The following is a 24,468-nucleotide window of genomic DNA, read 5'->3' on the forward strand; positions in this document are numbered from 1 at the left end:
TAGAATTACTGGCAATATTTCTAACATTAAAATCATTCCAAGTACATCTACATCACAAAACTGTCCTAGTCCGAACGGACAATATGACAGCCATGTATGACATACAAAAACAAGGAGGCACACATTCTTTGCAGCTGTCTCAGCTGGCACAAAGCATATGGATGTGGGCCATTCCACAAAACATATACCTTCTGGCAGAACATCTTCCAGGAGTTCACAATCAGATTGCGGATCTGCTAAGTCGACAGACACAGCAGATACACGAATGGGAACTTCATCCCCAGATTCTTCAACCATTTTTCCAAATGTGGGGTCAACCAGACATAGATCTGTTCGCCACACACGGAAATGCAAAATGCTTAACCTTCGCCGCCAGATTTCCACACCCGTTGTCCAAAGGCAATGCGATATGGATAAACTAGTCAGGCAGATTTGCGTACGCTTTTCAGACACTCCCACTGATTCCCCTAGTAGTACGCAAGCTCAGACAACAGTCTCTCAGGATGATCCTGGTAGCTCCCACATGGGCATGTCAACCGTGGTTCACAACACTACTGCAACTTTCAGTAGTTCCACACCAAAAACTATACCTCTCCCCAGCATTGCTAATGTAGAACCATGGAGAGATAAGGCATCCCAATCCAGGTCAACTGAATCTAGCGATCTGGCTCCTGAAGTCCTAGAGTTCGGTTATCTTACCCTTCCGCCGGACTGTATGAACATCATTAAACAAGCCAGACTCCCTACTACTAGAACTTGGTATGCAGCAAAATGGAAAAGATTTCTCATCTACTGCAATAACAATAAAATTGATTCGCTGGATGCTTCAATACAGGACATCATTTGCTATTTGCTACACTTACAAAGGTGTAATCTAGCATATTCATCCATACGATTACATCTAGCGGCATTTGCCGCTTATTTACAAAACAGACAACACTTATCACTATTTAGAGTACCTGCAATTAAAACCTTTATGGAGGGCCTTAAAAGGATAATTCCCCGCAGACTGCCACCCTCTCCGGTGTGGAATTTAAACATTGTTCTTACCAGGCTCATGGGTCCCCCATTTGAACCTCTAAATAAATGTGTACTGCAGTTCCTCACATGGAAAGTAGCTTTCCTTGTCGCATTTACCTCACTCAGAAGGGTAAGTGAGATCCAGGCTTTAACCATACAGGAACCATTTTTACAAATACATCATAACAAAGTGGTTCTTAGAACAAATCCAAATTCCTTCCCAAAGTAATCTCTGCTTTTCATCTTAACCAATCAGTTGTTACCAGTGTTTTTCCAAAACCCAGACTCTGTAGCAGAGAGAACTCTTCACACACTAGATGTCAAAAGAGCCCTACTTTATTACATTGACAGGACTAAGTCCTTTAGAAAGACAAAACAACTGTTTGCAGCCTTCTCACCACCTCATAACGGTAAACCCCATCTCCAAAGCTGGGATCGCAAGGTGGATAGTAACATGCATTCAAATATGCTACCAAAACGCTAAACGCACATTAACAATTCCCCCTAGAGCGCATTCAACACGCAAACTAAGGGCTTCCATGGCATTCTTAGGGAACATTCCCTTGGATGACATCTGTAAAGCAGAAACATGGTCTACACCACACACCTTCACCAAACATTATTGTGTTGACGTGCAGGCTCAGCAGCAAGCTTCTGTAGGCCAAGCTGTTCTTAAAATACTTTTTCAAACTACTGCAACAGATACAGGAGACCACCGCTAGGGGAGACACTGCTGTACGCTCTATGCATAGTGTACAATCTGCAGCGCATATGCCTCGAATGGAATATGCTACTTACCAGTATGCATCTGTTCTTGGCATGTAGAGCTGCAGAGTTGTACACGCCCACCCGCCTCCCCGGAACCTGTATCTTTTTCCAGTATTATCTTAATTAGATACATTCACATGGACATCTCTTACTTCTTACTGACTCCATCATTTCCCAACATGGCGAAAAACAATCTGAGGATGGAGTCGATGCCCATGCGCACTATCGTCCTAGGAGGAGTCACCTATCTCATGATTACAAAAGACTCTTCCAAAACAACAAAGTGCAAGCATCCGAGCACAACACCAGATGGCTATCTATGCATAGTGTACAATTCTGCAGCTCTACATGCCAAGAACAGATGCATACTGGTAAGTAGCATTTTCCTTTTCATCATCTTTGCCCTCTTGCTTTGTATATAGTTATTTTTCTAACTTGCATGTCGTACATAGATGTTAGCTTGGAGCCCTAAACAGCCAGAGCTGAGCCATACTACTAAGAAAAGGGTCATCTTTGGAGGGAAAAATAATATTTAGGATTAGATTACCTAGTAGCCTTCTTCAAAATGATATTATATCAAAATACACAAGATATTAGTACTGTTTCCGGAAAAAATGCAAAGCAAGTAAATGCAAGGATTGTAATACCATATTGTTTTACAGAATTAAAGTTAATTAATACTTTGTTTTGGAATTCAAGTCCTCTACTTGGCTTTGATAAGTTGTGGAGCCCTGCCCTTGTATATTTCTGGATAGGCCTATGTTGAATTCCCGTCAGTGAGACTGGCCATCACGAGGGCCCACTGAGGAAAATCCCCTTTTAATGAATAAAGACACCAGAAAGGGACTATGATGTGGAGGGGTCACCCAAACCCACCCATGCCTTTTTTAATGTTTCCTCTATACAGGAAGGCCTACCAGCTCCATTCAACCAAAGGTCTATTCAGGCCTCCGTTGCTAGTTTTCCATCCTATCCTATCCCCTTCCCTAAACCATTAGTCTGTGTGGGTCGTGAATGTACTTTCACAAGCCTTTTGAAATAGTTACATCTTTTCCGCAAGAGAGAAATTACCCCCTTCTGCTCAAATCTACATTTCTTTAGGTAATGGCTGTCATTCTTATGCCAACATTAATTTGACAACGCAAACACAAGGAGATGATGGATGGAGCGCTGAAACTTTTCAGACACTCGCCCTCAGTCACAGATCTGGGTTCGAATCTATCATTGTTCTTTAGATCACTTCGCTACCCCGGTTCAGACACAGCTACATGCAGGTCAGTCTTGATGATGTGCCTCATGGGAACAGTCCAGCCCAAACTGCCAAGCCATGTCTTCCCTGGACCGGGAACAGGTATCCTGGGACCGGTTTTGGGCTAACAGCCCTCATCAGCAAGGCTAGCTTGAATCCAGTGGCAACGTGAGCAAGGGACCCACGTCTGGGCATACCCTGCCAAATTAGGGCAAACTAAGCAAACGCAAGGTGATGATGGATGGAGCGCTGAAACTTTTCAGACACTCACCCCCAGTCACAGATCTGGGTTGAATCCATCATCGTTCTTTAGCTCACTTCCCCACCCCAGTTCAGACCCAGCTATATGCAAATCAGTCTTGACCCTATGCCTCATTGGAACAGTCCAGCCCGAACTGCGAAGCCAGGTCTTCCCTCGACCAGAAACAAGCATCCTGGGCCCGATTTCGCTATGTCACTATGAGGAGGACGAGCCCATCAAGGTGGAGTTACAAGGCCAGTTCAACCACAGATGGGAAGATCTTGACACTAAATCATCCAAGAAGGGTGTTGACAACTATCCCTCATAGCCCTTGCCCCCGAATGACCTATCCATATACAATGGACTAATCCAGAGGGTGGCAGACACATGAAGAGTCCAGCTCGAGGAAGAGAGGGTGGAAACATGCTTCCTCCTGGAAACGCTGATGCCATCACAGAAGGCAATTCTGGATCTGCCCATGCTTCCCAGCATACCAGATCAGAGTAAGGAAACCTTTAAAGAACTTGTCACCACCCGGGCAGTCACCCCTCGAGTGGTAAAGATATACAAACACTCCAGTCAAGACCCCCAATACATCAAGAGTAACATACCAGCAGACTCCATCATAGTGTCAACAGCAAGGTAGAGGATTAATGCCCCCACATCAACGGGGCCATCACGAGAGAAAGAGAGCAAAAGACTGGAGCTGGTGTGTAGAAAAATGGAAAGGGTAGTGGGGACACGGAGGAGGATTTTGAACTCCAGTGACCTTCCCAATAGGTACTGCCACCAACAATGGGAGGAAATGAAAAGTCTCATGCAGAACCTTCCGGAGGAGTTCAGAAAGAGACAGAGGCAGTCATCCAAGAGGGCAAGAACATCATCAACTCCAGTCTCAAATCAGCTCTGGACACAGCAGACCCTGCCAGCAGGCAGATGTGCATGGACACCGCCCTCAGGAACATGTGGTAGGAACATGTTTTGACCTTCTATGTATTGCTAAAATGTTTTTACATTTTCTCGCCCTTCCGGTGTTTTTAGCCCTTATTATGAATAGGCTGGATTATGCAAATGGACTTTATTCGGGACTTCCGCAGTACATAGTAAATAAGCTGCAGGTAATTGTAATTGCATTTATATATAATACAAACTTCTGCTGCTCACCTAACACTCAAGCTCCTGGTGAAGGCCCACATTTCCTAACACCTTCATGCCTTGCACTGACTCCCAGTGAACAAAGTCATCTTGTTCAAAACTCTTATTTTGACTTTTAAAGCACTGCTTCTAACTGGCACTAGATATTTGTCAGCTAGGATACACTCAAATTGCCCTAATAGGAAATTGCGATCTTCCAACAGAGGATTAGCTCATGTACCAAGGGTCTGTCACTCGAAAACAGGCGGTCACTCTTTCTCTTATCTTGGCTTCTTGGCATGGAATAAGCTCCATTTGGATCTCCATCAAATTAACTCTGAATAGCAATTAAATACAAGTATTGGCATAGCCAATAGGTCTCGCTTTTGGGACATTATAAGTAGTTATGCAGCACAATATCCTTGGTGCAACAACATCAACTGTTGCATGGCTAAACACGTTTAAGGTCCCAAAAGCGAGACCTATTGGCTATGCCAATGCTTGTTTTTCTTTTACACTGAAAAATATTCGAATTCTTCAGGGTGATCATTTATAATTAAGAATTTCCCCCGCCCTACATCATCCACCAGAACGGGAAGTCTTCTAAAGTGGCCAACCCATTAACATAAAGCTATCTATAAAACATTGTATTTTTTGCGCAAAAGAAGGAAATGTCAGCAGCTCCTAGCACTTGAGTGATGCTCTCTCACTGCGAGCAGTTACTGCACGCCCACCCCTCACCCTGCGCCTTGTTATTCCGGTGTTATTATCTTTGCAGCAGTGGTTACACACGCCTGGTTAATTGGACAGACCACCCACCAGCTCTTATCAGAAAGTGGCAGGTCCTGGTTCATCCACTCAGCAGAGCTGGCAAGTGGCTGGAGAAAGCCTGTCTCATGCACACATTAGGCCCAAACCATGTGGAACTAGGTGAGGGGGTTAGTGGGGTTACATTATCAACACCCTGTCAGATATGGATACGTGTTTCCCATCTCCAAGTGCATCTAGTAAAAACCAAGGAGTGCAAAACATTCTTGGGATCTGGAAGAGATTGGAAGAGACTTGAAATGTGCAGGCGAGCCCCAGTCCCCGACTCCTTCACGTGCAGCTAGTACACAACTGCAACCCTGGGAAAGGCAGGTGTACTGCCTCCCCCCAGCTAGCGAACGCAAACCACGGGTAAGCGCCGCTCGCGATAGTGAAAATCAACTGGAAACTGGAATCTTCTAGAATGAAACTGCCCAGCATGGTTTGAAGTAACATACTGGCCACGACCTCTTTAAACTGCTAATACTTGTGAAGCACGTCCGTGCACGCGAAAGAAGAGATTATGTACCTATCTATTATTGCAACTGATAGGTAAGCAAGGCGAACATTTGGGAGGGTGACCCGCATTGATTGTAAGGTGATAGGTGCATATTTTGTTTGTAGACTGTTGTAGGAGTGTATAATCTGCCTCTTATGTTGCCCCCACTTTTTTTCTGATGTTTACACTGGTTTCTGGCTATAGTCTGGCTGGGACCCTGCTAATCAGGGCCCCAGCTTCTCTGTTCTCTCTAAACAACATGGAGTGCATATTAGGTGCACTAGTGATTGGATACTGTGGTGCCTTATGAGTCCCTAGTATATGGTACCTTAGGTACCAAGGGCATAGGTACTTTACAGGCCTACTAGGGGCTGAAGCATGTATTATGCCACCCCTGGGAACCAGACTAAATCTGACACCACAGGCCTGCTACTGCAGCCTGGGTGAGGTGGTTGTGAGAAGGCGAGGGAGAGGGGAGAGGCCTAACCCTTGTAAGAGAAGGACCCCGAGTCAGTAGTCGCAAAAGAGAAGAGGTTTATTGTTATTGACCAAGTTCCAAAGTTCCAGTTCATAAACGAGGAATACACGAGCACCGAAGGAGTGGTCTGTCTCCGGGACCTCGCAGATCTTTTGTGTGGTCTGGTCCGGTGCTTCGCCTTGTCAACCAGGGATGCCTCCGGAAGTAAGGGGTTCCCTCGATGACTCTCAAAGGAAGAGAAAGAAATATAGCGGAGGTTAGTCCCAACCCGGGACTTTATAAGGGGAAAAGAGGAGTAGGGGAAGTGACGGGATCACCAGGGAACCTTTCACCGGTAATTGTAACACTCTCGTGGAGGGGTGCACTGGGTGTGATAGATACGTCAGCCACTCGGGTTGGGATCCCTCCCGTCACCCACCCCTATCGGGTCCCTCCCCGTGTGAACAGGAGCCCTCCTAACTTGGCTCGTACCTTGTGGTGCCACACTTCTCCTGAAGTGTGGCGGGGCGGAGAGTGGTCCCGTTGGCCTCCTGGCTTGCTCTCGTTCTGGAACGACGTGACAGCTGGGCTTCCTCCCTGTTCCTCCGCCGAAGACACGTCCTCCTTCAGATCCTCCGGCTGGGCAGCGAAGACTTCGGTGTGCCTTCGGGACGGCTTCTCCTCTCCTCTCGGCGTCGCTCTGAGTTCTTCCGGGCAGGGCTCTAAGAACTTCCCCAAGACGTCTGATTGGCTGACGGGTAGTGACGTCAGAGGCGGGGACACCTCCTCCCGGAATGTCTGTTCCCCCTTAAAGGGGTCGTGGCCGTCCTGTGTGCGGGGCGGAAATGAACACGAATTAAAGTCACTCGGCTCGTGGCCAGCCGGCTCGTGGCAGGCAGGGACTTCCTGACAGTGGTGCTAGCACTCCTCACTGAGATGTAGGTTCACTATATCTCTCCCTGCACACACATATAAACCTATCAGTCACCCCTAAGGCAGGCCCTATCAATCCTGAGGGCAGGGTGCTTGGTTTCCATGTGAGGGGGTGCCTCTGTATGGGCAGGGCCCCTCTGCAGCTCTCAGAGTCCATTCTCCGGGGCTGTTTGTGAATGCGGTCAAACCATATACTTTAAGTGCATTATAACCTCGCGGTAAATGATAACTTTGGAATGGCTGCATCAAAACATGTCAAACACTTTGGAATCATACCCCCACACCAGTAACTGGTGTGGGAGTATGATCCCACCCTTCTAGAGGGATAGACATGTAGCTACTGTGGAAACGCGGTAGAATCCTGAAGAGCCCTGGCATCACAAAATGGATGCCACCAGTCACAGACACTGGGCTGCCCTCCTGCTGATGACCGAAACTCGCAGTGGAGGAGGCCCAACAATAGGTATCCTGTCACAGGGAGGTGTGACCAGGGTTTAGTGTATTGGGGCTGGGTGGGTGCACTCCTAGAGTGCTTTGAAGTCCTGCACTGGGGAGCAGTAGGCTCCTCTGTGCATACACCAGTTCAAACCGGCTCAGGGGCTACCTGCCCCTGCTCTGGCGTGAAACTGGACAAAAGGAAGTGGGTGTAGCCACCCACTCCCTTGACCCTCCCATAGGTGGGGTCATAGAGCTAGTCCCTCCCTTCCTTTCAGTATAAGTTAGGGAACCCTTGCCATTGCAAACTAGATACCCTGAACGACGCTCTAAAGACGAATCCTGGGCCTTCGACGTTCCACTACCTCTGGATGATGGAAGAATCTCCCCTAGAGTTGAGGAGTGACTCCCCTGCTTGACATTATATAGATACAATGGTTCTGTCGGGAAATTTTCAATTGCTTTAGAGTGTTCACAGTATATATACATTACATGTAACACATATCAATGAATATATACTGTGAACACTCTAAAGCAATTGAAAATTTCCCGACAGAACCATTGTATCTATATAATACGTATACCCAGGTTCTGAGGGACACCGGGTCACCCCATTATTTTTTGTAAATCCCCTGCTTGGCAGGCACCAAAAACTACAAACAACGGTTGCAAACTCCATCGCTCCCGCCGGAGCCCAAAGTCCCTGCAGCCCAGGAAGAGTATTTCCTGACTTCTCCAAGGCCATCGTGAGTCCCCAGCGATGCAAGTGGACCCCACGAGTGACTAGGAACCGCAATCCCTGGGTACCGTGCACTATTTTCGAGTGCAACCCCTTCACGACGTTCTACGAACTTGTGCATTGGACCACGTGTGGTCCAAGCCTCCAGCAGGAATCCCTCCGAAGATCAGAGGCCTACCCCGTCTCGAGTGACCATGTGCCCCTGTTGAGTGAATCTTCCCGAGGCGACTTCGCGATCCCTTGATGGTTGGCTTGTGGGTCCTCTGAAGACTTTTCTACAGTTCCAAAGGGCTCCCCTGGTTGCTCCAGGCCTGCCCTGACTTACCCTCGCTGGGTGAGTCCCTCAGACCTTGCTGGTCTGCACCGCTGACTTTTTGTCCTTTCCACGAGACTTGCTGTTACCAAGGCTTGTTGGCTCCAATCTGGTCACCGACACTGCAGTAAGCGGCAGACTTTGTGGGACACGCCGAATACAGCTCCTGGTCGTCGTCGACGCCTCCTGGACCTCGTGGCTGAAGAGTCAAGACATCCATGGATCACCTGAAATCACCCGACGACTGTTGGCATCCATCTTCCTTGCCGCGGGTCACTGCCAAGTGACTTTGAACATTGTCCCCTCTGCTTTCAGGTCTTCCTTCTTCTGAATCCAGCCTTGGATTACACCGGACACTTCTCCTGTCTTCACAAGCAGCAAGTCTTCTTTGGCTCCCATTGAAAACGACGCCGCGACCCGACACCAAAAGACACCTATGCACCCAGCTTCCCTGGGTGAGGAAACTCCAGCACTACGGTGCTCCTGTGGGTGTTGGCTCTAGAACTACTTACCCTGTAAGTGACTTGCTTGTAGACTCTCCCGAAGTATCCTTAAACTCTTAATTTCCAATCGCGACTTGCTCCATTGTAGTCAATAGGGATTCGCGGCTGTGTTCTCACACTGCATGCGTCTCCCGTGGGTCCTTTACTTACCTGCCTTGGGTGGTTTCGGGAGGCCCCAGCGCTTCTGAAGGCCCTAGGCCTTGTCCCTTTGCAAGTCGTTGTTCTTAAGTCTCTTTTTTAGTATATGGTCTGGTACGCCCCTTGGGCCCCAGCCATATTTGTGCTTACTTATTGTGAAACGTTGATTGTGCATATGTTCCTGCCTTCTAATCTCATAAAGAGATTAGTAGAGAGTTGTTTAGTAATAAATACATATATTTTTAACATATATACCTGTGTGGTGTCCTTTCATTTAGTAATTCAAGAGATTATAAGGTGAAACAATCTGCTTTACATTCCTCTAAAGACTTAGCCTGAAGGCTGCTCTCCACAGCGAACAAAAGGATAGCTTTCTCTAAAGGTTGTCTTAAACCTACTACCATAAGAGTCGAATTGTACTGGTGCAAGGTGTCCACTTTAACTAGTGAACAGCATATACCGGGCCAACTTCTCACAACTGTGATTGCAGTTGGGGGCTACCTGCACTAATTTTCTGGGGACCAGTCCGGAACTTATTTTCCTCATTAGACATTGAGCGCGAGCAAGAGGGAAAAACAAACGAAGCAGACCTCCGAAAGAAATCCCCATCAATAAAGGAGAAAGCAGTAGCCTGCATGACTGAGTAAAGGGAGCAGGGATGCCCAGGTAATGTATTAGCGAGGCATAGGGTGGACTCCAGGATACGCAGCTTGGTACTGGGCGCAATGACACTGAATCAGGGACTTCTGAGCAAAGCTTTGGGCACCGACGCACTCTGTTTTACAAATGACTTGGCAGTGGCGTCCGGGCTGAAAAGGAAAGGGGTAGAAAGGCATACTTCACTTAAGACCGGAATAGTTATTGTTAGGCATTTCTATTGTCCAAAGAACGGCCACTCGGGCGCAGCAGAAGAAGGGACCCCTGGGTGGGAGTTTGTGAAGTAAGTAACGCTTGCCTCATACATCCTCAAGTGGACTTTAAGTGTTTCTTGTTGAGCCCTCACCCCCTCTTCCACAATCCGAAGAACCTATACTAGACTAAAGCACAGATCCTTGCACTGAGTAAAGTATTACGAGGCTCGCCTGAATTACAAAGTACTAACAAGCAAAAATGCGGCGCTGCACGTGTAACCTGAGACACCAGGAATGCAGCTGGCAGCCAGCTGGCAGCCTGTGCGCCCCTGCTTGCTTCCGAGATCCATAGGCCATGGGAGGGAACATTTAAAGAGAAGGCGAGACATACCCGAGCCTTTGGCCATTTGCGTGCTTTCTTTTGTGAAAGCCTTAACGCAAAAAGGCAATCAAATGCGTGGCCGGAAAAAAAAAACATGAGGAAAAGATGTGTAAGCTGAAAGTCCTTGCTAGAAGCCTTGCAATGCAGTGCATGCGCTGGCTCAGGCGAGACCTAAAGAAGCTAAAACTTGGCTTTTTTCTCAGAATTAAGTGTAGAAATTTACGGCCATCTAATTTGTATTTTGCACCGGGACACTCCTCTTAACAGCCATGCACTCTAGAAGTCATGTTTCTTTCATTCATTCATTCATTCATTCATTCATGAGACATGCATGACTCAGGGTCTCCAGTTTCAAGGCTGAGGTGCAGGCATCTGTCCTAAACATACCCTTCATTGGAGAAGATGTGATGGGACTGCCATGGACGAAACACTCCAGTAGCTAAAGAAGGACAATGAAACAGCTATGGCCGGGAGCCTTACAGTTCAGGGGGTCCTTCAGGAGGTGAGACCCTCCAACAGAAAACCTGGAGGTGGGGCTGGGTTCTCACCAGCCGAAAAACACCAGCAGTAGGGATTCAACCAGCAAGCCGCATATTAACCTGTTCAACAACAGTGGCAACACCCGGCGAGGCACTTCTTTTGCGGAAAGCTAAAGTAAGAGCAAACCACAAGGGGATAGCAAGCAATCCCACGCATAACACTAATGGGAGGAAGCATAGGAGGATTCCTCCAAGAATGGAGGACAATCGCCTCAGACAATTGGATCCTAAACATATTAGGACACAGTTACTTCATAGAACTCACCAGACCAATGCCCTATGTTCCCCCAAATACAATAACATTAAGGGAACAGGAACCTAACAGTTTGGAGAAGCTGTCCTGGAACTCATCAAAAAGCAAGCATTAAAGAGAGAGTCCCTCTTAGGGAAACAGGCGGCAGAATCTACTCTGTGTACTTCCTAGTACCAATACAAGACTTGACATTGAGAACAATCCTGGGACCTCCGATACCTGAACATGTTCATACACATGCAACACATCAAAAAAGATTATGCTACAAGAGGTGATCCCACTCCTAAGGATGAGAGGTTACATGGCCACACTAGATCTAAAGGATGCCTGCCTACACATACCTATAAACCAGAGGCACAAGAAATACCTCAGATTTGTCATAGACAAAGTACACTACCAGTTCAGAGATCTACCTTTTGGTATGAAGTCCTCACTAAGGGTGTTCACAAAATGTCTAGTGGTGGTGGCAGACACCTGAGAAGGCCGGGTATACACGTCTACCCATATCCAACAACTGACTAGTAAAAGCAAACTTGAAACAAAAATGCCATTGAGGTATGCAAACAGTCATCAACACACTTTAAAGCCTCTAGTTTACTATAAACCGTAAAAAATCATCACCACTCCGGGAGCAGGTGAAGATATTCCTGGGGGCAATGCTGGACTCCACGACAGCATATGCATACCCACAAAAGGATGTCTGCAGTAGCAGAGTAAACTCTCTGGCACAGTCTCTTACAGTGAGGACTCTCGTAAAATTGATGGGCATGAGCAAGGGGGAGCCAAGTCGTTCCCACTGTTGAAACTAGCTCAAGAGATATGGAATTGGGCGATCCACGGAACACAACCCTGGTAAAAAAAAAAATACACCTTTCCAGGAAGTAGAATACGGAAGCAGACAGACTGAGCAGGCAGGAAAACATCTCCCATGACTGGGAAATAAAGCAGGAAGTATTGGACAGCGTGTTCAGACGGTGAGGAACACCAAGCATAGACTTATTTGCAACCCCAGAAAATGCATAATGCCAAAACTTTGTGTCCAGGTTTCTACTTTACCAACCCAAAAGGAATGCCCCATCGATAGATTGATCAGGGAGATTTACCTTCGCTTTTCCACAGATTCCCCTAATCTCAAGCGTTCTGGATAAGGCCAGACTGCCAGAGACGACACTCGTACTTACTGCCCCGCAGTGGGCCAGACAGGCATGGTATTTAGAGTGACTAGAGATATCCAGAGGACAAATCAAGCAAATCAAAGCAACACAGGACACATACCCAAACTCAGCACTGACATGCTTGTCACTACTGTCAGCTCTCGGTAGGAAAGAGAGAGAGAGGCCTGCTGCTGAACCGGTTGTGTTTGAGCAGCTACCATTGCAGATCGTGAACTGTCTCTTCCTAAATCTGGCATCCGATTGATTTCCTTGATCTTCAGATTCCCCTGGTGAGCCCGTATGAGCTAAGTGGTGTAAATTAACAAGGAGGATGCAGGAGGCTATGTTTCCAAGCCACCTCAGAGCTGCTCTCACCGAGATCTGAGACCAAAGCTGAATCATCAGGATCATAGCGCTAATGTCCAGGACTTGTGGCAATGGAGTTAAGGCCTTGAACGCACTGTATTCATATGAGCTTGAATTAATGTAAGTCTTTGTGAAGGAATCATTCTCAATTTCAGCTTGTTGATCATGAATGTTAGTGGTGCCAAGAGGCTGGCTATCATTTGGAGATGATCTACGACTGACTGTAGCAAGCCCTTCATCTAAAGTTGTTGAGGTTAGCAAAACAGGTAGGTGGACCGTGACCACCATCACTTTCATGAACATCCAAGGAGCGCTGGTGAGGCTGAAGGGGAGCACAACCAACTGGAGATGCGCCTGGCCTACGATAAACCACAGGAAACATCTTTGAGACTGCAGGACAGGTGGATGAAAATATGCATCTTGCAAGTCCAGGGAAACTATCCAGTTCCCAGAGTCCAGAAAAGTCAGGAACTGGGCCAACTGAAGCATGTTGAATGTGTCCTTCTGCAGGAACACATTCACAAGTCAAAAATAGGTGAGAGAACCCCTTTTTTCTTCAGCACAAGAAAAAAGTGGGAGTTTGAACTTTCTCCTCTTTTCGAGTCTAGAACCCTCTTAATAGCACTTTTGAAGAGTAACACTCGGTAACTCTCACACGTCTTGTAACAGAATAGACAGGTGCTCCTCTGAAATTCACTCTGATGTGTTGGGAAGATTTGCCAGGGTAAAAAGAAAGGGTAGGGCATAGGTATGCTTAACAATTTGTAGGACCCATCTATTTTAAATGAGGGCTAGCCAACTGATAGACCTGGCATCCTTGTTGTGAATCCCCTCTAACGTTTTGCCTTCAAGCTTCCTATTTTGCTGACTTTGTTTTTGCTGTCTTTAGGTTTCTTTTTTTTTTTTTTTTTTTTAAACCTTTATTTAACACAAGAAATATGTACAAACATGGGCCTACAACCACAGGGCCAGCCGCTATTGTAAAAAAGATTACCAATGACACAAATTACATATCAAGTTCAATAATTAAGACATGGGCAGGTCATACATGAACAGGGTACGAACGTCCCCAATACCCATCAGATCAATAAGAAGGTTTTGTTTTCTGTTTGTTAAAACAAAATAAACAAAATAAAACAAAAACAAGGCAAAGATTCCGCTATCGCAAGCATGTGCCCTCGCAGGCGGGGGACAGTAACAGTGCCGCAATATACTATACCCCAACTCACGTCGAGGAAATCGGGGGGGGGGGCAGGAAGAAGGCCAACTACCATTCGTATAGTTCAGTAAGAACCAGGAACATCGCAGCTAGGGGGACAATGGTATGTCTAAGGTGACCTCCAAGGGGGGGTGCAGATGTCCCCGCGATAGGAGTTCCACGGGCCCCACATCCTGCTCCATGCCTTAGGTTTGCCTCTAGCCACATACACCGTCTTCTCTCTGAACATACACCAGTCCATATTTTCCTTCCATTTTGACACCGTGGGCGGCCTATGGGAGCCCCACAACTGTGCAATGTCCCTCTTGGCAATCATGTTGCCCAGAGTAACCCAGCGCTCTTGTTCCACCCTGCAATCAGTCGGCTCCCATACATTCAACACACATCGCCGAGCCTCGGGATACAACGCCACCCCCGTCACCTCCTCCATTACTGCATGCACCGCAGCCCAGAAACACGCCACCATCGGGCACTCCCAGAGAATGTGAAGAAAAGTACCAAGAAGACCACAGCCGCGCCTACACAAACCATCAACGGAATACCCCATATGGAGCAATCGAGGGTCAGTAACATAGACACTGTGTAGTATCTTCAACTGTACAAATCGAAGGCGAGCCGGTATGGCCACCTCCCTCGGTGAAGCTATAGCGGCGGTCCAATCCTCGTCATCTAGTTCCAGACCATCGGCGATCCAGACCTCTCTCAGATGCGTGAGGAGGTCCGCACGAGTGTTAATCAATTTTTTATAAATCAGGGAGATGGTACTATCAGGGAGATAACCATCGAGTATGCGGTCCTCCAACGGAGAGGATTCAGGGATAGCCCCCGGAGTCGGGAAAGCCGAGCGCAATGCATGGCGAATCTGCGCATAACGAAAGAATTCCCTGTCATGCAGCTGGTACTCCACCGTAAGCTCTTCAAGCGTCTTAAAAGCACCCCTCGACCAAAGATCACTCACCCGAGAAATGCCAATCCTATCCCATTTCTCAAAACCCTTCGTCCTCCACAGGCCGCCCAGCCTATCTGAAGCATATAGTGGAGTCGCGCGAGACAGACGGCCCTTCCAGCCAGTAGCGGCAGTGGCACAGTGCCAGGCACGTACAGCAGAGTTCGTGGGACCCGTCAACTTGACACCGCCAGATGTGGAATAAAGCGCTCTATTGTAATCTCCGCCTGGCAACAGTAGTTTATCCATCTCGTAGGCAGGATTCACAGCCGGGCCGTACGTCCCATGATTCACCGCCACCAGCTGGGATGCCCAGTAGTACCTCCGGATGTCCGGGAGAGCTATGCCCCCGTCATACCACGGGAGGGTCAATTTAGCGAGAGCAATCCGCGATCTTCCACCCCAGATCAGCTGTCTCTGTAAACTCTCTACCTCACTAAAATACCGCGCAGGCACCACATCTAACGTATTCTGTAAGGCATAGTCTTTAGGTTTCTTGACACATTATCACTGCCAACACAAGGAGATGATGAATGGAGCTCTGAAACCTTTCAGACACTCACCTCCAGTCAAAGATCTGGGTTGAATCCATCATCATTCTTTAGCTCACTTCACCACCCTAGTTCAGACCCAGCTATATGCAAATCAGTCCTGACCCTGTGCCTCATGGGAACAGTCCAGACCGAACTGCTAAGCCAGGTCTTTCCTGGACCGGAAACAAGCATCCTGGGACCGGTTTCGGGGTAATACCCCTCATCAGCCAGGCTAGCTTGAATTCAGTGGCAAAGTGAGCAAGAGACCCACATCTGGGCATACCCTGCCAACTAAGGGCGCAAGACTAATTTGCATATTGCTGGGTTCAAAACTGATTGGCATGGTGAGCAAAAAAGCATCCTGGGACGATGGATTTAGGCCCAGATCTCTGTACTGGGGTGAATGTATGACATTGTTCTGCATTCTGTCCATCAATTGTTCTTTTTGTATTTGTCACCCTGAGTGGGACGGGTATGCCCAGACGTGGGCCCTGTGCTCTCCATGCGACTGGAGTCAAATCTATCCTGGCTGATGAGGGGCGAAACCCTGAAACCGGTCCTAGGATGCTTTTTTCCAGTCCAGAGAGGACCTGGCCTCGGGCTGAACTGTTCACATTGGGCGTGGGGTCATGACTGATTTTCCTGTGGCTGGGTTCAAACTGGAATGGCATGGTGAGCAAAAAAATGATGGGCGAGAAAACAGTGACGCGTCACTTTTCATTCGCCCTCCTTGCGACAACATTGATGTGTCATATTTACAGTATGACGCATCATGTCGCAAGGAGTTACAGATACGTCCGTATTTCTGACGTATCTGTAGGCGCAAACATGACGCATTGCAGGAGTGTGTCAAAAAAGTGACGCAACTCCAGCGATGGGTCATTACACATGGGCAAGTCCCATGTGAAATGTGCCTGCGTCAGTCTTACGCCTGCCATGAGGCAGGCGTAAGATATTGACACATTTGCATCCTAGAAGCGGCGCGGTGAAACCTTATAGATTTCACTGCATCACTTCTACGACCCTTTCTTGCATCGGAACCCAGGTATAATGTGGCACAGGGGTTTACAAAGTGACGTATCTACCTAGATGTAAATATGGTGCAACAAGGCCCATTTTTTACGCCGCTGGTGCGTCACGAAGTGACGCACCGACGGCGCAAAACAGACGCAAGGGCTCATAAATAAGCCCCTATGGATTTAGTCTGTACTGGGGTGAATGCATGACATTGTTCTGCATTCTGTCCATCAATTGTTCTTTTTACATTATCACTGCTAACCAGCGTCAAAGTGCTTGTGCCCTCTCCTTACAACACGGTAGAATTGGCTAACATCCAATTGACCTATTTTATTTACTTAAAAGTCCTCAGTAAGTAGTCCTACGTGTGCTCAGGGCCTGTAAATTTAATGATACTAGTGGGCCTGCAGCACTGATTGTGCCACCCCCTTTAAGTATCCCTTTAAACATATATCAGGACGGCCATTGCTCCCTGTGTAGGCAATTTTAAACTGCCCTTTCAACCTGCAAAAATAAACTGTTATCCAGGCTTAAACCTTCCTTTTTATTACATATAAGTCTCCGCTAGGGTAGGTCTTGAACAGCCTAGAGGGGAGGGTGCAGTGTATTTAAAAAGTAAGATATGTACTTTTAAGTTTTATAAGTTGTAGTAGTGAAAAACTCAGAAACTCGTTTTTCACTACTACAAAGGCCTACCTTTCCAATAGGGTAACCATTAAGTCACTTTATTGCATTTAATAAGCTGTAACTTCCAATCTGATAGAGACTACTAGCCGCAGATTCCTTAACGTAGAATTATCCCCAGGTGTGAGACTAGACCCGGAAAACTTTCTTTCCCAGCATCTCTGCGTGCCGGGGGGCTGTACCACGTGACTTCGCCCCGACGTCCTCCGCGGGCGTGACGTCAGCGAGGTCACATAAGCCCCACCCCGGCGCGCTGATGTCAGTTTTCTTCTTTTCTTCGTGCAACATGGACTCTGATCGTGTTCCTGGCCTGTTTCAGGCCTTCTTTTTCCGCTCTTCAGCGTTAATCTTGGAAACAGTGTGCGAATGCCTTCGGGCTTCAAGACATACTTGTCTTGCGCGCACCAGATGTTGGCGACGGATCATCACCCCATCTGCATGTGGTGTTTGGGGGAGAACCACGACTCCATGGATTGTGAGGCGTGTCAGCAAATGAAGCCGACGTCCTGGCAAGAGCACCGGATGAAGCTCCTTTCGGCACGCATGTCCAGGTCGGCGTCGTCGCCACGTCCGTCCCCCGCAGACAGCTTCAAGAACCGCCGCCTCCGTCTCCGACATCGTCCTTCTTCCAGGCCGCAAGGGCATCGCTCACCTGTTGGTAAGTGTCGCAGTTTGTCCTCGAGGCCCGGTCCCCGGCCTGTTGGGGGCGTGGGTTCTCTGCGGTTGGTGCGGCCCGTGCGTTGCCATCCTATCCGCCGTTCCCCGGCGCGGGGTGACCAGAGCACAGATGGAGGCCTATCCGGCGGCCTTGCAGGCCTCTTTGGCTCTTCCTCCTCCTCCTTCTCTTCCTGGGACATCTGCGGATCCCTTTCTGCATGCGGGGACTTTTGCGGCGTCGCCGGCGGCTCCAGCCCTGGCGCCGACTGGTTCGGATCCAGGTTCGGAGGATGTGGGGTCGTCGGGGTGCAGCCCTTCGGGGTTCCCTCCTTTGGACCCAGGCACTGTTGCCTCGCCGCAAACCCCCATGGGGGTCCTTGTGGTGTCACGGGAGGTTGCCGGGACTTAGGGCGTGTCCTCGAGTCCCCCTCGGTCCTCTTGGCAGGCGGCGGCCTTGTCCGAGGCCGAGGTGACGCCGCTCAGGCGCCGGCGGATGCTGACCCTGGCGGCACCTCAGGGGCCGGCTAAGGGTCTGGCGTGTCCCCGGGCCCCCCTTCTCCCTCCACGCAGGCGGCTGCCACGTCGGAGGTCAAGTCGACACCTTTTCTGTGCCGTTCCTTAGCCGCCCCGGCTCCGGTCTCCTGCGCCGCGCGTTGTGGCGGAAGCCGTTCCGGCGTCCCCTTTACTGGCCGGTTGACGTTGACCTGACACCGGTCGCGGACTATACAGCGCTGGGCCGGCGTCGGGTCATTGAGTCATCTTCGGACGCCCCCTCTTCTCCAGAGGTTTGGTGGTTGTTGGTTTCATCTTCTCCGGAGATGGGCCGCCGCGTCGTGGAGTTTTCCCCGGCGTCTTCCAAGGACGGCTCATCGCTGTCACCACGCCTGCAGTCTTCGCCCGGAAGGGCCTCATGTTCCCCATTCCTCGGTCCCCCTTCCTCCATTTCGGTCTTGGCCTTTCTTTCCTCCATTTGGCCTGGGGGACGGCCGCCTTAGCTTGCAGCCGTCGCCCACCGAGGAACTGCTTTCCCCGCCACGGGGCCCTACGGAGGCCGGTGCTGCCTTGTCTCGGGCTGTTTCCATGGCGGCAGGGATCTTGCGCATGGGCGATCCAGCTGCCCATTTCCCCACGGATCAACTTCTGGAGGTCCTCCATCAGGGTTATGGGGGTTGAGAGCTGCTTCTTCCCTTTGAGGCTTCGCTCCACATGTCTCTTTTGGGGGCGTGGGGGCGGCCCGCCACGGGGGACCCGGTGCCCCAGCCACTTCTGCACCGCCACCGTCCTGCGCCGCATGACCCGGTATGTCTTTCCCTTCACCCCTCTATCAGGAGTACTCTTTTACAGACTGCCTTTCCCTCCCTACCGCCGGTGTTGTCTACCCCGTCACGGGATGACCGCTGGTTAGATTCCTGGGGGCGCAATATCTTCGCCTCCACCAGCGCGGCTTTGCGGGCCCTTAACACTCTTTGTGTCTTGGCAAAGGCCACTTCTTGCTTGCTTATGTCTGCCGCTTCTCCGGAGGGTGCCTGTGTTGATCTCCGGCACCATGTGTTGGATGGCCGGGAGCTGGCAGCCTTTATTCTTCGCTCGGCTCTGGACGTTTCGGACGTGCTTGGTCGTACCAAGGCTTCTTCGGTGGCCCTTCGTCGACATGCCTGGCTACGGGATAGTGTGTTCCCGGAAAACGTGAGGGAACGGTTGGTGGACCTTCCTTTTGATGGCACTCTTTTGTTCCACGCCCCTGCGGACTCTGCCATTCAGAGGTTTCTTGCGGGGCTTCGTCCTCCTCCTCCTCCACTTCTTCCACCTCCTCCTCAGTGACCTGTGAGTCGGTCTGTGTTTTGGGAGGTATTCTTCCGTTGTTTTCTTGGGGCCTTGTAGCACGTCGCCCCAATTGTGTGTTCTGTGTGGTTCATGTGCCTTTGGGTCCTCCTGGCCTTTCCCTTCTTGGCCCAGTGTCTCTCCGGGTGGGGAGGCTCTCTCGCAGGCCCTCCTCCCTTCTGGGTATGGCTAGGGTATCTATTCTACGTTAAGGAATCTGCGGCTAGTAGTCTCTATCAGATGTACAAGTTACTTACCTTCAGTAACGATGTATCTATTGGAGACGATTCTAGCTGCAGATTCCTTCACGATCCGCCCTCCTCCCCGTTCTGCGAGGACCCTCTGCTTGGGTTTCTGCAGTCGCCTCCCTCTGGGTGGCTTGTCTTCTGTGGGTGTCCTCTTTGTTTTCTTTCGGTCAGTCATCTCTCCGGATGGTTTTTCTCTGGCGTGTGAGCCTTCTTTTGCTCTTTCCCCATGCTGTTAGAGTTTCTGATCCCCACCTGGTCTTCTTCGTTGGAGGTTCTTTTACCTGTCCTTTGCCCTACTCCTTTCAGGGGTTATGGCCCTCCTTGGCACTGTCGTCTGCGGGTGGTTTACCTATCCTCTGTCCTCCTACTCCTTTCAGGAGGTGTGGCCATCCTTGGCAGTGTATTTTGAGGGTGGATTGCTGTTGCTCCCCTGTTCCGGGCTTGTGGCCCTTTCCCTTGTGGTGGTGGTTGTAGTCCCTCTCTCTCTTTCGGTCATGGTGCTTTCACATGCTTGTGCCTCTAGGGTGGCTCTCGCCTTGGCTTGCGAGGGGGTTCAATGGAGTGGTGCTTGCGCTTTTCTTGCTCTGGCTTTGCTGCTCTGACCTTCTGGTACTTTACTGCCACCTGGTGCTCTCGCCTTGGCTTGCGCGCAATTGTTCCTCAGAGTGGTGCTCTGCTCTTTTCCTGCTCTGGTCTGCTGTTGTCGCCTTCTGGTGCCTTGGTGCCACCTGGTGATGTTTTCTCACCTTTTAATTTCCTATATTTTGTTTCTCTGGTTTATTCGCACACTGTTCCCATGCTCTCCTCAGTTTTGTTGTGATGGCTCCGCGTTGTGGCGTGGAACCGTTCTACGAAGCAAACTGACGTCAGCGCGCCAGGGTGGGGCTTATGTGACCTCGCTGAGGATGTCGGGCGGAGTCACGTGGTACAGCCCCCCGGCGCGCAGAGATGCCGGGCAAGAAGGTTTTCCGGGTTCAGTCTCACGCCTGGGGATAATTCTACGTTAAGGAATCTGCGGCTAGAATCGTCTCTACCAGATTCATCGTTACTGAAGGTAAGTAACTTGAACATTGGGAGCAGGTCGACAGGTCGAGTTTGGTGTCTAAAGAATCATAATTAAAAGCCCTCTCTCATGTTACAGTTGGATTTATTTATCAGAATTCTGAAAATGGCATTTAGAAAGTTTTTTTTGTCATAACCATTTGGCATCTGCAGCCTAGTCCTGGGTCACATGGCCAGGTCTTTGTTTATTGCTTCCAGACAGTGAGACAAAAAGAAAACCGGTGTTGGCAGGATGGGCACCTCTGAGTTAATTAGGGGAGGGAGCTGTCACCTACCACACTTGCAAATATCAAAGGCTCTACCTGAGCACCCTCACAAAGAGTTTGTCACTGGTCTTTTATGACCCAAGACAAGCTGGGTCCAGGACATGGAGGAGGGGAATGCCTGACACTTCTGGAGGGTGGAAACCTCTAGAGGCTTCCTCCACTTCAAAGTGGGCACCACGCATAAATGTTGGACCCTTAGACCTAACTCTTAGGTACACCTTTGGACTTGTGGACTCTGCTTGGAAGATGGACTGCTGTCCTACTGAAAGAACTGCCACTCTTCTAGACTGCTGCTTCTAAGGAATGCTGCCGTTCTGTACTGCCCTGCTGCCCTCCTGTCTGGATGAGATGGACTGGGCCTGCATCTCTATACCAAGGACCACAGAGGGACTCTAAGGGATAGTTGGCTGGCCTCCTGATCATAAGCCTCAGGCACATAGCACGGTATCAACAGCTTTAAACCCAGCACCTGCCCATTTGTGAATCATGCCCTCCCAAGTGGTGCCACCACATTCCTGGACCCTTGGCCGTGGAGCGTAAGGTGCTTTGCAAGGCCATCTGTGGATCCAGCAGAACAGATGCATCTCCAACGCGGCTCATCTTCAGCAGAACCAGCTCATTGCCTTTGCTAATGGATGCATCACCCTTTGATCTGATGCATTGCATCTTCTGTGCGTACTTCCCTGATGCAAGAACTTTGCATCACCCATCGGAGCCAATGCATCTCCATGGACAGACATCACCTCACCCAGCGCTGCTCCTTGACATGGCTGCTGTGCGATGCATCTCCTCACCTGAACATCCCATTGCCTCTGCTGTGCAATGCATTCTTGAAACGGGACTCTGTATCTTTTCGTAACCTGGATTTAAGGTACTCTTGTTCAGCTGCCCCAACTGAGTCCCTGTAGCTGACCCACACTCCATTGCATTCGGCCTGAACTTGTCACTTTGTCCCAGTCCAGGTCGACCAGATAACCACAGATGGTGCTTTCTGCTTTTTGGTGCTATTTTCACTGAAATCTTTAAACGTGCTCGTCTCTGATTCTACTGATTAGATTTTTGTCATTTTCATCTTGATTTATTTATTTAGTTTTCTAACTGGTTTGGAATTTTTCTTTTTGTTGTGTTTTCACTTTTATTACTGTTTTAAGTACTGCATAAATACTTTACACAGTGCCTTTTAGTTAAGCTGACTGCTCTGTGCTAAGCTACAAGATGGTTGAGCACAGGTTAATTTCATGTTTGGTTGTGACTTCACGCTGACAAGGATTTCAATTTCTTACATCAACCTTCACTCTTGAAGTGTTGCTTCCCTCACCTGTTCGCTTATATCCCCATTTCTGGGGAGGCAGTTGGGGTGCATGTGAATCAAGAAATCTCTTCAGGCTTCAAAACGTCTACTACTGGTAGGTAAAAATTTCATTTTGCAGCGTGAATCCTTTTTTGGATTCACACGCTGTACGTCTGACTATCTAGAGGTGTTTGTTTGCTTGGGACGGATGGATTGAGATATATATGAGTTGGGAAATAGGTGTTGTAATGGTTTCTGTACCACTTGTGCATCCCTATTTCTACACAGTAGTGTTTTCTGAAGTTGTGGGGATGACTAGGTTGTGGCCGAACAGATGTCGCCAATGGGTACGTTTGCTAGGATTTAAATTTCCTGGTTGAATGTGCATTGGGGTGTGAGAGTAAGGCTTATCCCGCTTTTGTGTAGCGTGTATGGATAGTTTCAACTTTCCAACGTGTGATTGTTTAGATACCATTGTACCTTGTTTGCCTTGGCAATGGTTATGAATAGTTGGTTTCCCTTGTGAATTTCTTTTGTCTCTTGTAGGTAGTACATGAGTGCTGTTCACATCCAAAGTGTACCGTGTCCTTTCGGTCTGTGACTTAGGGTCCTGAGAAAGGCCGGTAGATGGATGCTTTGGATGACCTGGAATTGTGATACTACTTTTGGTAAGAAGTGTGGGCTTGTTCATAGGACATTCTTGTGGATTTAGAGGCACGGTTCCTGGATCGTGAGCGCTTGTACTTCGCTGGCTCTGCAGAGAGACATGATCCCTATTAGAAACGCTGTCTTTAGGGTTAAACACTTCAACTCCATCTTGTGCATTGGCTCAAGTGGTTCAGTCATCAATCGTTTGAATACAGTCTTTAGGTTCCACATTGGTGTTGGTGCTGCCCTAAGTGGTGCATCTCTCTTTGGTTCATCCAGGAATATTTTCATTGCTGGTAGTGTGAAGAGACCTAGCAATGCGTAGGTCAGACCGCTGTCCTGTAGCTGCGTGAGGTATGTTGGCACTGTGTCGCCTTTGTCCTTATCTCTAGTTTCTGTTGCTTCCTACACCAGTGTATGTATCTAGTCCATTTGGCTGTATAGCACTTCCTAGAGCTGGTTTTTCTGGCTTTCGTCAGGATTTCCATTGTCCTGGGGGCAGATGAATGTGTCCTCTGTGTATTCAGTAGCCTACTGCTAGATTGAGTGTGGCTGGTTCTGGATGACACACTCCTCCATTCTGTATGGCTAGCAGGTTTGTTTTTTGTATGAGCCCCTGGGTGACTGGGACAAATTAGGTTTTCTGCTGATATACCTCTTGATGAATGTGTGACTATAGAGGATACCATCTCCACCCAGACCAGGAAGCTCTAGTTCCCTAGAGTTGTGGAAAGCATGATTATATGGGTTGTGAATGTAGGATTCTTGCTCTGACAACTCTGCACTGTATGTTGGCTTAACACAGATGGATGTGTCATTGTACCTACATACCACCCCCTTGCTGGTGCCCACTATTAAAGGTATTACGATGGTTTTACCTTAAGGTATTTTTAGGTTATCTAGATCTATTCTTGTCCAGTTAGCTTTTATCAGGAGGGCCCTCTAAATGAGGTTAAGGCTTCCCTGGTAGTACCATCTTACCAGGGTAGGATGAAGTCACTGATGAAAAGCATGCCACAACTAGTGGGTGAGGCCTCCTCGTCCAATCTAATTGGCACTGTAGGATCACAATATTTCCCCTTGTGATCCCAAGTGGTTTCTTTTAGAACCATTCTCATTACTTGGTAGGGGCCAAAAGTGGCATTATACTGTTGGCCATTGCACTTTAATGTATTTGCCTTGATGATTGTGGAGGGTGTGTGGTGGCGTACCTCCACCTCTTCTTTTGTGTTATGGTGGTTTTTGCAATATTGACCCTTTAAAAGCCAAACTATTGTATGTTCTGTTGTTCATTT

The 24,468-nt window shown here is 48.8% G+C and overlaps 1 protein-coding gene across 2 annotated transcripts in view; it reads left to right on the forward strand.

The window, feature by feature from the left end:
• Positions 1-24,468, forward strand: part of PXDN (peroxidasin) — a 565,162-nt gene that overhangs the window by 127,634 nt on the left and 413,060 nt on the right. The gene's annotated exons all lie outside the window — the stretch shown is intronic.

This window comes from Triturus cristatus, chromosome 6 (genome assembly GCF_964204655.1).
Source record: "Triturus cristatus chromosome 6, aTriCri1.1, whole genome shotgun sequence".
Classification (NCBI taxonomy): domain Eukaryota; kingdom Metazoa; phylum Chordata; class Amphibia; order Caudata; family Salamandridae; genus Triturus; species Triturus cristatus.